This window comes from Phyllostomus hastatus, unplaced genomic scaffold (assembly GCF_019186645.2).
Source record: "Phyllostomus hastatus isolate PE091 unplaced genomic scaffold, TTU_PhHast_1.1 phas_scaffold_28, whole genome shotgun sequence".
In the NCBI taxonomy this organism is placed as follows: Eukaryota; Metazoa; Chordata; class Mammalia; order Chiroptera; family Phyllostomidae; genus Phyllostomus; species Phyllostomus hastatus.
In genome coordinates this window covers 15,648,162-15,666,010 of record NW_025334022.1, presented here as the reverse complement: position 1 = coordinate 15,666,010, position 17,849 = coordinate 15,648,162, and positions in this window count along the sequence as shown.

The following is a 17,849-nucleotide window of genomic DNA, read 5'->3' as shown; positions in this document are numbered from 1 at the left end:
AAGTATGCATATCTCCCCACCTCTCTTTCTCTATAGTAATTCATATTAAAACAACAAAAAATGAAACCTTTTATACATAGGACTTACAATATCATAATACATCAATGGGATGAATCTATAGCTATACAGGTTGCACTATTTTTAATTTTTTTTGTGATTTTTGTGAGATGGAGATTGTCCCAAGATTAAACAAGTAGGTGGGAGGATAGTTATCACTTGAGTTGTTTTTCCCCATGTTTAAAACTATAAATATAATGATACTATAATGATATTTTTGAAAAGAAACAAGCCTTTTGTTATTTGAATTGAGTAACATATTGTACCATACAGAGAAACAATTTGTAACTATGAAATGCATATGCCGTTTATTACATGACTTCTATTGTTCGAGTTTCTCAAATCTATAAGGTAAATATGTCTTGAAGAGCCAACTGAGGATCCTCAATCTACTTTTCATTCTAAAACAGTATCAAAGCACGGTTTTGAACACACTCAAGTTTAATTCATACCAAGTGGAATTTGGGAAACTTTTCAGCTGAGAATATAATTTATAAATACAAACCTTTCTCATTATGTAAATAACACATGCCACTTAAGAGATAACTAAAGATGTTGTTTTAAAAATATTTGCTAGTATCTCCATAAAATATCATAAAATATGTGGTATATCTGAGTTCAAGCTTTGTACTTAGGGTTAGCCAATGGTAGAGTATGGAAATGAGAATTGAGTAACATTTTAAATTCACATTACTTCTATACATCAGAAGGTTAGTAGACAGGTAGAGTCACTTTAAGTATAAGGTTTAGATTGTGTCTAAAATTAACTACAGCCATTCAATTTGTTTAGACATATTCCTTTCTCAATCATTTCTTATTGTTATCCTATTACAGTTGTCTCAATTTTTCCCCCTTTGCCCTCCTTCGCCCATCCCAACCTCCACTCCCACTGTCCATTTCCACACTGTTATATATGTCCATGGGTCATTCATATATGTTCTTTTGTGTAGTCCCTTCTTCTTTCCATGGCAGTCCCACTCCCAGCTCCCTTCTATTCATTGGAAGTCTGCTCCATGATTTCATGCTTATGGTTCTGCTTTGTTCATTAGTTTATTTGGATCTTTGGATTCCAATCACAGGTGAGATCATATGGTATTTGTTTTTCACTGACAGGCTTATTTCACTTAGCATAATCTCCAGTTCCATCTATGTTGTCACAAAAGATAGGATTTCCTTCTTCTGTTCTGCCATGTATGTATACCATTGTGTAAATGTACCACAGTTTTTTAATCCACTAATTTACTGATGGGCACTTAGGCTGTTTCCAGCACTTGGCTATTGTAAATAATGCTGCTATGAACATTGGGGTGCATAGGTTCTCTGAATTGGTGTTTCAGAATTATTAGGGTATAATCTCAGCAGTGGAATCACTGGATCAAAAGGCAGTTCTGCTTTTAGTTTTTTTGACAAAATTCCATATTATTTTCCACAGTGGCTGCACCAGTCTGCATTCCCACCAACAATGTACTAGGGTTCCCTTTTCTCCACAACCTCACCAGCAATTGTTTATTTGTTTACTGTTGTTCAAGAACTGTTGTCTCTATTTTCCACCCATCAATTTTCCACCCCACCCATCCCTAACCTTGATCCTATCTCCCTTGGCTTTGTCCTTTATATATACTCCTTAATTTGGACATTCCCCTTATTTCCCTTGTTATCCCCCTCCCCTTTCGTCTTTGGTCAGTATCAGTTTGTTTTTAATTTCAATGTCTCTGGCTATATTTTTCTCCCTTGTTTGTTTTGTTGATTAGGGTCCACTAGTAGGTGAGGTCACGTGATATCTGTCTATCACTGCCTGGCTTATTTCACATAATATAATGCTCTCCAGATCCTTCCATGCTGTCATGAAAGGCAGGAGCTCCTTCTTTCTTTCTTCTGTATAGTATTCCATAGTGTAAATGTACCATAGTTTTTGATCCACTCATTTGCTGATGGACACTTTGGTTGCTTCCAACACTTGGCTATTGTAAATTGTGCTGCTATGAACACTAGGGAATGCAGGTTCTTTTGAATTGCTGTTTCAGGATTATTAGGGTATAACCCAGGCAGGAGAGTTGCTGGGTCAAAAGTCAGTTCCATTTTTAGTTTTCTGAGGAAATTCTACACTGCTTTCTACAGTGGCTACACCAGTCTGCATTCCTACTAACAGTGTACTAGGGTTCCTGTTTTTGCCACAACCTCTCTAGCTCTTGTATGTTCATTTGTTTATGATAGCCATTCTGACTGTTGTGAAGTGGTATCTGATTGTGGTTTTAGTTTGCATGTCTCTGATGAGTAGTGATGGTGAGCATTCTTTCATATGTCTCTGGGCCCTCTGTATGTCCTCCTTGGAGGAGTGTCTGTTCAAGTACTTTGCCCATTTTATTCTATTTTATCATTTTAATTGTTATTCAAGTACAGATTTCTGCCTTTTACTTCCATCCCATCCCATCCCACCCCCAGCCCTCACCACCTTCCTCCTGCTTCCACCCTCCCCTTGTTTCCATCCATGTGTCCTTTGTACTTGTTCCTGCAAACCCCTCACCCTTTTCCCCTGAAATTCCTTCCCCTCTCCCCTCTGATCACTGTCAGCCTGTTCTCTACTTCAGTGTCTTTGGTTATATTTTGCTTTTTTGTTTGTTCTGTTGATTAGGTTCCTGTTAAAGGTGAGATCATATGGCATTTGACTTTCATCTCCTGGCTTATTTTGCTTAGCATAATGCCTTTGCCCATTTTTTAATTGGGTTGTTCATCTTCCTGGAGTGGAGTCATGCAAGCTCTTTATATATGTTGGAGATCAATTCTTAGTCCAAGGTATCATTTGCAAATGTATTTTATCATAAAGCTGGTTCCCTTTTCATTTTGCTAATTTTTTTAGCTGTGAGGAAGATTTTTATTTTCATACAATCCCATTTGTTTATTTTTTCCTTTGCATCCTTTGTTCTAGGGGACATATTGGTGACAATATTCCTGCATGGAATATCAGAATTTTCCTGCCTATATTCTCCCTTAGGACTTCTATGGTGTTGCAACTTTTATTTAAGTTTTTTGTACATCTTGAGTTTATTTTGATGTATGGTATATGTTGGTTGAATTATCCAGATCTCTCAACACCATTTGTTGAAGAGGCTATTTTTACTCCATTTTCTGTTCCTGCCCTATTTTTTAACATTAGTTAACCATAGAGATATGGGTTTACTTCCAAGCTCTCTGTTCTGTTCCATTGATCTATGTGTCTGTTCTTATGCCAGTATATGACTGTTTTGATGACAGTGTCCTTGTAATGTAGTTTGGTATCAGTAATCATGATACCTCCTACTTTGTTCTTCTTTCTCAGAATCCTGCAGGTATTTCGGCTTGTTTATGGTACCATATAATTTTTTGAAGTGTTTGTTCTATATCTGTGAAATATGTCATTGGTATTTTAAAAGGGATTGCTTTGAATCTACAAATAGCTTTGGTTAGTGCGAATAGTTTGATGATGTTAATTTGTCCAATCCAAAAACAAAGTATATGTTTCCATTTTTGTGTTTCTTCCTTAATTTCTTCCTTCAGTGTTGTGTACTTTTCTGAGTACAGATTTATTCCTAGGTATTTTATTTTTCTTGTTGCTATATCAAATGTGACTTTTTTCCTGATTTCTGTTTCTGGTATTTTATTGTTGGTGTACAAAAATGTCTGATTTCTGAATATTGACTTTGTATTCTGCTATTTTCCAAATTCACTTTTTAGGTTGAATAATTTTTGTGGAGTCTATAGGGTTTCTATGTACACTATTATGTCATCTGCAAAAAAAAATGGCAGTTTTACTTTCTCCTTTCCAATTTGGATGCATTTTATTTCTTTTTGTCTGAGCATTGTGAATTGGACTTCCAATACTATGTTGAATAGGAGTGGTGAAAGTGTACATCCTTGTCTTATTCCTGATCTTCATGGGATAGCTTTGAGTTTTTGTTCATTGAATATGAACAAAATTCATTGTACGTTTCTCAATGTATAGCCTTTATTATCTTGAGGTTTGCTCCCTCTAGTCCTACTTTGGTGAATATGTACATCATAAATGGTGCTGTGCCTTATCAAATGCCTTTTCCACAGCTATTGAAATGATCATGTAATTTTGTCTTTCCTTCTGTTTATGTGATTTATTATGTCTATTGATTTGTGAATATTGTACCAGCTTTGAATCCTTGGAATGAATCCTAATAGATTATGGTATATGGTCTTATAATATATTGCTGGTTGTGGCTTGCCAATATTTTGTTAAGGGTTTTAGCATGTATATTCATCAATAATATTGACCTGTAGTTTTCTTTATTTGTTGTGTCTGAATCTGGTTTTGGGATAAGGATGGCTCTGGCCCCACAAAAAGATTTTGGGAGCCTTCCTTCTTGAATTTTTGGAATAGTCTGAGAAAGATAGGGATTAGCTCTTCCTTAAATGTTTTGTAAAATTCTCCTGTGAAACCATCCAGTCCACGACTTTTATCTGCGAGGAGATTTTTGATTACTGGTTCAATTTCACCAGCTGTTTTCATTCTGTTCCAGCTTTCTGCTTCCTCTTCATTTGGTTTGAACATTTTATTTTTTCTAGAGATTTCTCTATTTTACCCAGGTTTTCAAAACACTTGGTGTATAGTTGTTTGGAGTAATTTCTTACAATCCTTTGCATTTCTGTGGTATCAGTTGTAATCTTTCCTCTTCCATTTCTGATTTTAATTATTTAGGTCATCAGTCTTTTTTTCTCAGTGAGTCTAGTCACAGGCTTTTTGTTTGGTTCATCTTTTCAGAAGACCAATTCTGTATTGACTGATCCTTTGAGTTGTTTTAATCTCTATCATTCATTTTATTCACAGTCATTTTATTCTGCTCTGGTTTTTGCAATTTTCTTCATTCTCACTCTGGACTTTGTTGTTGTTCCTTTATTCTGTATAGATGTAGGGTCAGGTTGTTGATATTTTATTTGCAAAATATATCCATTTTTGACAGTCGGATGTTAAAATACCCTAGTATAAGTGTGTTGCTTTCTATATCTTTCTTCAAGTCCCCCAATATTTTCCTTATATATTTGATTGCTCCTATGTTGGGTGCATGTAAGTTTATAATGTTTATATCTTCTTGGTGGATTTTTCCCTTGGGCATTATGAAGTGTCCTTCTGTGTCTTTTTTTATGGCCTTTGTTTTGAAGTTTTTCATTTAATATAAGTATTGCTACCCATGGTTTCTTTTTTTCCTGTTCATTTTGCTTGGAATATTTTTTTTCCTATCCCATCACTTTCAGCCTGTGTAGGCTTTTTTTTTTTTCCTGACATGGATCTCTTGTATGCAGCATATGTGCGGGTCATGCTTTGTTATCCATTCAGCTACCCTATGTCTTTAATGGAGTATTTAAGCCATTTACATTTAAGGTTATTAATGAGAGGTACTTATTCAATTTGCCCCCAGTTACCTGTATTCCTCTGTCTCATACCCCTTTTCTTCCTCTTCTTACAATTATCCCTGTAGCATATTGTGCAGTGCTGGTTTTGTGTAGGTGTATTATTTTAGCATTCTTTTGTTTGGGAAACTCCTTTCAGCTTCCATTTTATTTGAGAGCCTTGCTGGGTAGACTAATCTTGGTTTCTGACATTATCTTTCAGGTTGTAGTGTTTTTGTTTTTGTTTTTGAGAAATCAGCTCTTAGCCTTGTCGGAGTTCCCTTGTATGTTATTTCCTGTTTCTCGCTTGTTTCCTTTAAGATTCTCTCTGTCTTTGAATGTTGCTATTTTAATTATGATGTGTGTTGGAGTAGGCCTCTTTGTGTTCCTCTTGATTGGGACTCTCTGTGATTCCTGAACTTCCTTGGCTTTTCCTTTCTCCTGGTTAGGGAAGTTTTTTGGCATTACTTTTTCAAACAGGCTTTTTATTCCTTGCTCCTCTTTTTCTCATTCTGCTATTCCAATTATTTGAATGCTGTTGCTTTCCATGTTGTGATACACTTATCTTAATACATATTCATATTTTTTAGTCTTTTTTTCATGCAGGTGCTCTACCCATGTGTTTATTTCTACCTTGTCTTGGGGTTCACTAATTTAGTCCTGTGCTTCATCCAGCTTGCTTATAATTCCTTCTTGTGTTGGATTCATTTTTCTGTATGTATCAGTACAGTTCTACAAACACCATTTATTGAAGAGGCTATCTTTACTCATTTGTATGCTCATGCTCCCTTTGTCAAATATTAATTGATGGTACAGTTTTGGGTTTATTTCTGGGTTGTCTCTTTTGTTCCATTGATCTGTTTGTCTGTTCTTATTCCAGTATCAGATTGTTTTAATCACAGTGGCTTATTTCAGGGACATAGTAGAGGTTTTTCAAATTAGGAAGAATAATGTTTGCCAGGTTTGGGGTTATAGGGATTTACTGGTAAAATGCATCAAGTTAAAAGTAAAAAAAAACAAGATTAAAGGAGCACTGAGATTGGCATATACTGAGCAGATAGCAGAGAGAAAGAAATCTTGAAAAGAAATACTTGGGAAAGTTTGGCATGTATTAGTGAAATATTTTTTGATAGAAAGTAATTATGGTCTTAGTGGGGAAAAGGAGAAGCCATTATAGAGTTACAGAAAGTGTGAACTACTCATAAGGAAAATAGCAGTATAGCCAGAAACCTCTGAAGGAGAAATAATCAAGCCCAAGATGGAAATTTTGGAGATTAACCTCTATAAGGATGGATTATTCTGTTGAAACAAAGAGCAAGAAAAAAATAACAAAAACAAGAAATGGGGAATAATGGCTTAATAATTCAAGTTCCAATCTAGCAAGCTAATTTTATAAATCGCACACCACTCTACTTTTCTTCTCTATATACTACAGAAAGTCCTAAGGTAGTAGATGGGATTTTGCTAATGAAGAAATCTCAAGTTTTGTAAATGCCACTTTAGTCATCAACAACAACAAAAAAACAGTGTACCTTTAAATAGACTAATGTTTAACTGGCTGTTTTCAGTAATCATATACCATGAGCAAGTGTGTATCTTTAAAACATAATGCTTCATGTTATTGATCAAACGAGATTACCATTTCTTCAAGATACAATAGTCGCTTATACCCAGTAGTGATTACATAGTCCTCATCATTAGCTGTTAGTGTTACAAGCTGTATTAGCATCTTTAGTGGTAATGTTTCTTTGTTTATATTTTAAAAATATCTTTTCTGTTCTTTTATTGTTATGAAGTTTGGAAATATATTCTTATTCGATTCAGAAAAGAAGCTAAAATACTTGACAGCAATTATATAGTCAAGGCACAACATAATTTTAGTTTCAGAAACTATGTGTGAAAGCTGATTTTTTTCCCTACTGTTGGGGATTTAGTCCCAGATTTACAGACAAACATTTGTGGGCGTAAAATGGGTAATTTCACACACAAATGACCAAATTTGTGTGCAGTTATCCTTTATGCATATGCAATTATATGCTTCTGAGTATATAGCACATGTACATGAAATTTGGTAGGCATACTCATTACACTTTCTTTTGACAATTTGGTTTACATTGCAAGTGTACTTAACAGAAGAAAACTGAGATTTTTCCTGTTTGATAGTGTAATATCACTAATTATTTTTTCATATAGCATAATTTTTTAATCAAGGATCTTGAATCCCATTAAATTATTAACCCAATTTTTCTAACAGCCTTGTTATCTACGGATAATAAATGTAACAATTTCATTTTAGAAATTAAGCTTAAAATAGATCATGATTCAGAAGTTGCACTTCTACAAATATTAACCACTTTCCATTGAAACAGCCTGACAAGTAGTTCTCTAGCATTTACTCTCTATCTATCTATGCAAATGCAAATCTAAAAGAGCAGTTATTACAAATGGCAACAAAATGAGCATAAACACAAAGTTTATTTTTTGTGGTCCTACTAAGCCAAACTGTATTAATATTTTTGTATGGACAAAAAGCTTGCACTGTTCCTTTCTTAAAGCATAGATCAGCTAAGACATACTTTTAATAGGAGTGCTTGTTCACCTGGGGCATTTCTATGACATTTTCAAAACTAGGGAATCGGGCTTTCACTCACTTCATAGAAGTAAATTGTGTCTTTAAGTTTGCATGCATGTTTCTAAGCTGATGAAAGATGTGTACTTGACCAATAACAGCTTAAACATGGCTTCACATGTGGCTTTTGCACAAAACTGAAGACAGAATTATTTGTGGCTTTGATATCTGGGAATTAACATAGACACTTTTGAGTGTTTGTTGTAGCTCTTGTTGCAGTTAACTTATGTGTCCTTTTGTATTCCCACTTGACTTGCTATACTTGTCTACCAAGCCATCATGCAGTCTGTGCTGATAGTATTGCAGAGACAGAAAACTCAAGTTATTTCACAGCAGAAAAACACAATTAGTTCTTGCAAGGATAAAAATTGTTAAATTGATGCCTACTACACAGAGGTTACAATTTGACAATTTTTATGAAATCTATGGATTTTTTATATTAAGGCGAATTAAGGTAACTTAGAATGGCCTTTGCCCTGGCTGGTGTAGCTCAGTGGATTGAGCGCGGGCTGCGAATCAAAGTGTCTCAGGTTCGATTCCCAGTCAGGGCACATGCCTGGGTTGCAGGCCACGGCCCCCAACAACCGCACATTGATGTTTCTCTCTCTCTCTCTTTCTCCCTTCCTTCCCTCTCTAAAAATTAATAAATAGAATCTTTAAAAGAAAGCCTTTATTTGAAAAAAATGGCCTTTAATTGAGGTATTATTAAGTAATAGTAATATGAATAGTAATAGTAGCAGTAAAAATAAGAGTGATACTGCCAATAACAAAAACAGAAACATTTCTAAGCTCTATGGGATATGTTTTAAATAAATATAAATCGTCTCTTTTAATGCTAACAGTGCTTCTGAGAGATATTTTAAACCACCTTTTTTAAACCAAATACATGCTTTTAAAAATATTTTAATTGTTGTTCAAGTACAATTTTCTATTTTTTACTCCCATTCCAGCCTACCCACCTAGCTCTCCCCACCTCTCTCCCATTGCCACCCCCACCTAGTTTTTGTCCATGTGTCCTTTATATTTGTTCTTGTAAATCCTTCCCCTTTTTGGATCAAAAAACTACGGTATATTTACACAATGGAATTCTATGCAGCTGAAAGAAAGAAGGAGCTCCTACCCTTTGCAACAGCATGGATAGAACAGGAAAGCATTATGTTAAGCAAAATAAGCCCAGTAGTGAAAGACAAATACCATATGATCTCACCTTTAGCAGGAACTTAATCAACAAACAAACAAGCAAAATATAACCAAAGACACTGAAATAGAGAACAGGATGACAGTGTTAAACCACTTTTTACAGATGATCAAATGAGAGGTTAAAAAACTTGATTGTGGTAATAAAGCAAGTGAGTAGCAAACTTGGGAGTAGTTCCAGTGTGCTCAAATATTAATGATAGGGATTTGAAAATGTATACAATTCTATTTCACACATATCTTTTTCATTCCTATGCAATTGCGGAAAATACAAGGGAAATTTTGTCACATAGTTGCCTATTTCTCAAAGTACCATTTACAGAATGCAGTTTTTGTTGCTCGTGCATTTAAAAATGAAATCATGCTAAATAGTATAAAAATACCACCTTGTGTAACAAGTCATGAATTAGAGATAGTATTGAAGAGAATGATCTTATTTTGAAGAAAATTGCCATTTATTGATGACAAAAGAAAATTATTTGTCTTAAGGTGTGCATGTATTTCTGTTTTTGCATGCTGTGTGTGCATCTAGTTAAACCTGTACTGGAGAAAATTAGCCTTCTAAAGTACCTGACTCTGAGATTTTACCTCACATCTGCCAAAATGGCTATCATTAATAAATCAGCAAACACTATACATTGGTGAAGAAGTGAGGGAAAAGGAATCCTAGGATACTGTTGGTAGGAATGCAGAATAGTGCAGCCACTGTGGAAAACAGTATGGAACTGCCTAAAAAAACTAAAAATGGAACTGCCTTTTGTCCCAGCAATTCCACTTCTGGGAATGTATCCTAAAAATCTCAAAACACCAATTCAAAAGAATATATGCACCCTTATATTCATAGCACTGCTATTTACAATAGCTAAGATATAGAAATAGCCTAGTGCCCACCCATACATGAGTGGATAAAAAGCTGTGATACATTTACACAATGCAATACAATGCAGCAGTAAAAAAGAAGGTAGTATTACCATTTGCAACAGCAAGGATGGATTTGGAGTCTATTATATTGAGTAAAATAAGCCAGTGAATGAAAGACAAATACTATATGATCTCCCTTATAAGTGGAATCTAATGAACAAAACAAACTAAAGAGAAAAATAGAATCAGAAGCATAGAACTATGGCAAAGACTGACAGCTAAAGTCAGGAGGTAGAGGTGAGGACTGGTTGAAAGAAGGTGAAGGGAATAGTCAAAGAAGATATATGCATGACACATGGACATGAATAATGGTGTGGGAATTGACCATGTGCATATGGTGTGGGCTGGTGGGGGGGACAAAGGGAAAAATTGGGACAACTGTAATAACATAAACAATAAAATATTTAAAAGGAAAAACGATGTACCGAAAATAATAAAATACCTGACTCTGATAATAACATTAATTTCTTCCTTGAAAAATAACTAAAACTAGAGGGAGATCCAAGATGGTTGAGGAGTGAGTGGAAACTACACTAACTTCCTCCCAGGACCCGTCTGGAATTACAACCAAATTGTGGAGAAATCACCCAGAATAAATAACTGAACGATAGTGAGAGAGAAGCCTCATAACCACAGACAGACAGAAGAAACAGATTCAACACAACATGAGTGGTTGGGAGTGTAGTGGAACACGAGTACACTGACTGGGTGACCACAGGTGGCAGATGAAGTGCCAGAGGGATATTTCAGTAGGCAGAGTGATCCCCCTGAGAAGTGTAGGATCTAAACTCCAAGCTGGGCTCCTAAACTAGAGCACCAGAGTCAGAAAGTACAGAGATAAAAATCAGCTTTGAAAAGCAGCAGGGATTCTCTCTGTGAGAGACAGATGGAGATACAAAGAGCTGTTCAAAAGATGAATGCATAAATTTTATATATAGCCACTTACCCTGGGCCCACCAAATGGAGGAGCAGGGTAGACTAGAGATGCTTGAAGAGACACTAGAAATGGAGGCATTGGGCAGAGAACTGAGAGAGCAATTGCCAGGATCCTGGTTCTAAGTCATTATTCATATTGCAGGAGCCATCTTGCTTGGGCAGAGAAGTCCCCTCCAAATGGCATCAGCCTGAGGGGAAGGAATAGCCCTTCTCCTAAGAGTGACTAAGCCCCACCCTGTTTTTTGTAAGCCTGATTGCCGAGTGCAGTGTGACTACATTAACTGAAGTCAGACACAGAGAGTAGATCCCTGGTAGTCTTGACCAAGCTGCCTAAGGACACAGAGGTCACCATCTGACCTCAACAGAGGCAGATCCAGAGAGAAAAGAAGTGCACCTGCACAATATCATACAAGGTGTGGTGAGTGGAGTGACCCTCAGTCAACTAACTGGAAGGAAGGGCCCACCAAAGAATGACCTGACAACGATCAAAACCCAGTTACAACAAGAGAGCTAACATAAATGGTATAAGGGGCAGCCTGAGAACATCAAGTTCAGGAGATCAAGGAGACTGCATCAATGAATCACACAGGTCTCCTACCATGGAAGTTCACACTGCAAGGACAGTGAGTCAAAGTAGATCAATTTAGGAAGGAGAAGCAAACAAGAAGAGTCTCCCCTAAAATGGGGTGACAAAGAAACAACCTTCCAACCCAAAAGAAATGAGAAATCTCCAGAAAGAGTGCTAAATAAAATAGAGGCAAGTAAACTACCAGACATTCAGTTCAAAACTATGGTTATAAGGAAGCTCAGTAAACTTACTGAGTATTACAAAGAACTACAAGGAAGTTACATAGAACTTACTGTGAACTACATCACCATGAAATAGGACACAGAAACTATCAATAACATCCAGGAGAAAATGAAAAATACACTTTCTGAATTTAAAAACAAAGTAGAAGGAATTAAATGAAGGATAGATTAAGCTAATAATTGAGTCAGCAAACTGGAAGACAAGGTAGAAAAAACTTCTAGACACAGCAACAAAATATAAAAAAAAAGACTCAAAAGAGTCAAAAAGGGGTTCAGGACCTGAAGACAACAAGAAATGTAATAATATCCACATAATAAGGATGCCGGAAAGAGAAGAAGATGAGCAAGGAATAGAAAAACTGCATGGAGATGAAATGACAGAAAACTTCCTTAATTTGAGTAGAGTAAAAGTCACATATGACCACGAAGCACGGAGGGTCCCAATCAAGAGGAACTCAAAGAGGCCCACTCTAAGACACATCATAATTAAAATGGCAAAATTTAAAGACATAGAGAGAATCTTAAAGGCAGCAAGGTAGAAATAAGTAGTAACATACAAGGGAGCTCCCATAAGGCTAATAGTATTCTCTACAGGAACACTACATGCCAGAAGGAAATGACAAGAAATATTCCAAGTAATAAAAAGCTAAGTACTGCAACCAAGATTACTCTAACAAGCAAAGCTCTCATTTAAAATGGAAGGTGAAAGAGTTTTGCAGACCAAAGAAGACTAAAAGAATACACCTCCACCAAACTAGCAATGCAACACATGCTAAAGGGACTTCTTTAAGAAGCTGAAGGGGAAGAGTGAGAGAGAGAGAGGGACACAGGTACAAAGGGGAAACATGGCAATAAAAAAGTACCTATCAATAATAACCTTAAAAGCAAATGAATTAAATGTTCGGTTAAAAAAAAAACATAGTGTAGTTGAATGGATAAGAAAACATAACTCACACATGTGCTGCCTACTAGAGAACCACTTCAGAATGAAAGAACTACACAGACTGAAAGTGAAGAGATGGAAAAAAAATATTCCAAACAAACAGACAGGAAAGAAAAGCTGGGTAGCAATATTTATCTCAGAAAACTTTACTTAAGGTAAAGACCATAAAAAGAGATACAAAAGGACACTTCATAATACCCAAGGCAATAATCCATCAAGAAGTCTTAAACATAGTAAACATATATGCACCCAACATAGGAGCACTGAAATGTATGAGAAATCTTGTATGATTTCAAGAAAGATATAAATAGCAACACACTTACACTACAGGATTTTAACACCCCACTGTAAACAATGGATAGATCTTCCAAACAAAAGATCAGCAAGGATATTGTGGCACTGGATAATGCACTAGATCAAATGGACATAATTGACATATACACAAACTTTCACCCCAAAGAATCAAAAAACACATTCTTTTCAAGTTCACATGAAACATTTTCAGAGGTAAACCACATAATAGAACACAAAACAAGTCTCAAGAAATTTAAGAAAACAGAAATCACATCAAGCAATTTATTGATCCACAAGGGCTTGAAACTACAAAGTAAACTCAAGAAAAAAAACTCAAAGACATTTAAATTCATAAAGACTGAATATTATGCAATTAAACAATGAATGGATTAACAATGATATCAAGGAAGAAAAAGCTTCTGGAAATGAAAATGAACACACAACAGTCCAAAACGTATGGGACACAGGAAAGTCAGACCTGAGTGGGAAGTTCATAGCAATACAGGATTACCTAAAAAAGATAAAAACATTTCAAATAAACAACCTAACCCTACATCTAAAAGAACTAGATGAACAATGACAAAAACCCCAGTGTGAGTGGAAACAAAGAAAGAAGTAAAACTAGAGCAAAATTAATTGACTTACAGACTGAGAGAACAATTCAAAGGATCAATAAATCCAGGAACCGATTATTTTAAAAGGTAAGCAAAATGGCCAAGCCTTTAACCAGACTCATCAAGAAAAGCAAAAAGATGTTGTCCCATTCACTTTATATCACTTGTTCATAGGGCATATCAGAGGGAATACCCAAATTAAAAAAAAATCAGGAATGAAACAGGAGAAACAACAGCCAATACAACAGAAAGGATTGTAATAAATTACTACAAGCACCTATAGGCCAAGAAATTTGAGAACCTGGGTAAAATGGACAAATTTCTAGAAACATATAATCACCCAAAATTGAAACAAGAAGGAGTAGAAAGCCCGAACAGACTAATAACAGCTACTGAAATTAAAGCAGTGATCAAAAACTCCCAGCACACAAAAGCCCTGGAGAGGAGAGTTTCACAGGATAATTTTACAAAACATTTAAGGAAGAGATATCCAATATTCTTCTCAAACTAGTCCAAAAAGTTGAAGAAGAGGGAAGCCATTCAATCTTTTTTTTATGAGGCCAGCATCATCTTAATCTCAAAACCAGATAAAGACATAACAAAGAAAGAAAACTATAGGCCAATATCGCTGATGAACATAGACATTAAAATTCTCAAAAAAAAAAAATTCTGGCACACTACATCCAGCAATACATTAAAAATATCATACACTATGTTCAATTGCAATTCAGCCCAGGAATGCAAGGATGGTACAATATTTGAAATCAATGAATGATATATGTCACATAAACAAAATGAAAGACAAAAATTGCATGATCATATCAGAAGGCGTCAAAAAAGCATTTCATAAACTACAAAAACCACTCAGCAAAGTGGGAGTAGAAGGAGCACACTTCAACATAACAAAGGCCATATCTGAGACAACTACCATTCAACATCATTCTTAATAGGAGAAATCTAAAAGCTTTCCCACTAAAATTAAGATCAAGACAAAGGTGTCCACTATCACCATTTTTATTCAGCACAGTACTGGAAGTTCTAGTCACAAGACAAGTAAAAGCAAAAAAAGACATCCATATTGGAAAGGAAAATTAAAACTCTCATCATTTGCAGATGACATGTTAGTGTACATGGAAAACCTCCTAGACTCCACCAAAAAATGATTTGACCTAAAAAGAGAATGTGGCCAAACAGTGAGATATAAAGGCAATATTCAGAAATCAAAGGTGTTTCTGTACACCAATAATGAAATATCAGAAACAGAAACTAGGGAAAAAATCCTATTTGGTATAAGAACAAAAATAAAGTACCTAGGAATAAACCTAACCAAGGAGATAAAATATTTCTACTCAGAAAACTACACAACACTGAAGAAAGAAATTAAGGAAGACAGAAACAAATGGAATCATATACCATGTTCAAGGATTGAAAGAATTAACATCATCAAAGTGTCCATACTACCCAAAGCAATTTATAGGTTCAATGCAATCCCTATTAAAATACCACTGACATATTTAATAGATATAGAATTAATATATCAAAAATTATATTGAACCATAAACAACTCCTAATACTCCCACCAATTTGGAAAAGAATAACAAAGTAGGAGAGATCACAATACCTGAAATCAAACTATATTACAAGGCCACTGTAATAAAAACAGGCTGGTATTGGTATAAGAACAGACACATAGATCAATGCATCATAATAGACCAGAAATAAACCCAAGTCTCTATAGTCAATTAATATAAACAAGAGGGCAGGAGCATAAAATGGAGTAAAAATAGCCTTTTCAACAAATGGTGTTGATAGATCTGGACAGCTACATGCAGAAAAATGAAACTCGACCACAAACTTACACCATGCACCAAAATAAACTCAAAATGGATAAAAGACTTAAATACAAGTTATGACACTGTAAAAGTCCTATAGAAGAGTATAGGCAGGGAAATTGCAGATATTCTATGTGACAATATTTTCACCAATATGTTCCCTAGAGCAAGAGTTATAAAAGGAATAATAAACAAATGGTACTACAAATGGTACTAGTCAATTAGAAAGCTTCTTCATAGCTAAAGAAAACATCAGCAAAATGAAAGGGAACCAGACATATGGGAACATATATTTTCCAATGATACCTTGGGCACATGTTTGATCTCCAAAATACGTACATAACTCACATCACTCCATGTCAGGAAGACAAATAATCCAATTTAAAAAAATGGGCTAAGGACCTGAACAGACACTTCTCCAAAGAGGACATATAAAGGGTCCATAGACACATGATAAAATGCTCAACATCACTACCATTAGAGTGATATAAATTAAGATCACAATGAGATACCACTTGCCATCAGTCAGAATGGCCATCATTAATAAATCACCAAATAACAAGTACTGATGAGGTTACTGAGAAAAAGAACCCTAGTACATTGCTCATGAGAATGCAGACTACTGTGGAAAACAGTATGGGATTTCCTAAAAAAGAAACTAAAAATGAAACTGTCTTTTGACCCAGCAATTCCACTGCTGGGTTTATACTGTAAGAATACTTAAACACCAATTCAAAAAGCCTATGCACCCCAATGTTCATAGCAGTGTTATTTATGACAGCTGAATGCTGGAAGCAACCTAAATGCTTATCAGTAAAGAGTGGATCAAAAAACTCTGGCACATTTACACAATGGAATTCTACACAGCAGAAAGAAAGATGGAACCCCTAGCCTTCGCAACAGCATGAATTGAATTGGAGAGCATAGTGATAAGTGAAATAAGCCAAGTGTTGAAGACAAATACCATATGATCTCTTACATAGGTTGAGTCTGTCTAATCAACAAAACAATCAAGCAGGCAAAATAGAATCAGAGAGACTGAAATATAGAACAAACTGATGGTGTCCAGGAGGGATGGTGGAGGGGGATAATGAGGGAAAGAAGGTAAAAGGTCAAGTCAAGGAACAAGTATAAAGGACCTAGGGACAAGGAAAACAGAGGGAGGACTGAATGTGGGAGGAGGGGTGGGTAGGGCAGGGGAGATTAATGGAGGAAAATGGGACAACTGGAATTGCACAACAATAAAAAATAACTAAAGCTGAGAAATACCTCAAGGAATAAAATGCTAGTTGCTCATTAGTGTTAAAGTTTTCATGATCAGCAAGTTTATCGTGATGTGTAATAATTTGAGTTCCCCTGTAATCTTTCATCTTAGCATCCCAGTGTGCTTTATAAGCATTAATTCTCTTAGCACTGCTACTAAGAAGATGTATATGTGTATATATACTTAAATATGCCCCAAATGAGTAAAGAGTCTATGTTTTGTTACAGTGTGAAAAAGTAATTAGAAAGTCATTATTTAATTTAATGACTTATTGTAAGTACACATATATATCCATAATTTCAGAAGATTTGTTCCTAAAAAAAGATATATATATATATATATATATATATATATATTTCTGTACACAATTGACAATTTTATAAGTGACTACTCCCCAAACACTTTAAAATGAATCAATTTATAAAACTAATTTAGATATTTAACAACTAAAAAAGGACATTCTTTAGTCAGTCACATAATTCAAGTGATTAATATATGCTCTATAAATAAGTTTGATAATTTAGGGTTATGTAAATAAATGTACATGTACATGTACACACAAAGGGAGGTTGGGACTTTTGACCAGATTGTGTAGTCAAAGATTTCTCCATTGGTCTTTATTTACCTGAGTCTTTTGTCTGAGCTCTATCTTCACACACTCTGTTCTTCCTCTTATGTATATTAGAGAATAAATTTTATTATATAATAATCACTTTACCTGAGATGATTCTTAATAGACCAGAGGAAGACAGTAATTAAGATGTCTCTATGTCATTTATAACAGTGCAATGTGGTTACTGTACCAGCAGAGTGAAAACTTTGTGCAGCTATGAATAGTGGAGGCTGGGGAGAATAACTTTGGCAAATGTGTTGAAAAATGCATTTTGAATAATCCTGTACTGTAAATTCAGAAGTTAAGAGTTTGCACAAAAATGTTTCATTCTATACCTAATTTATTCTC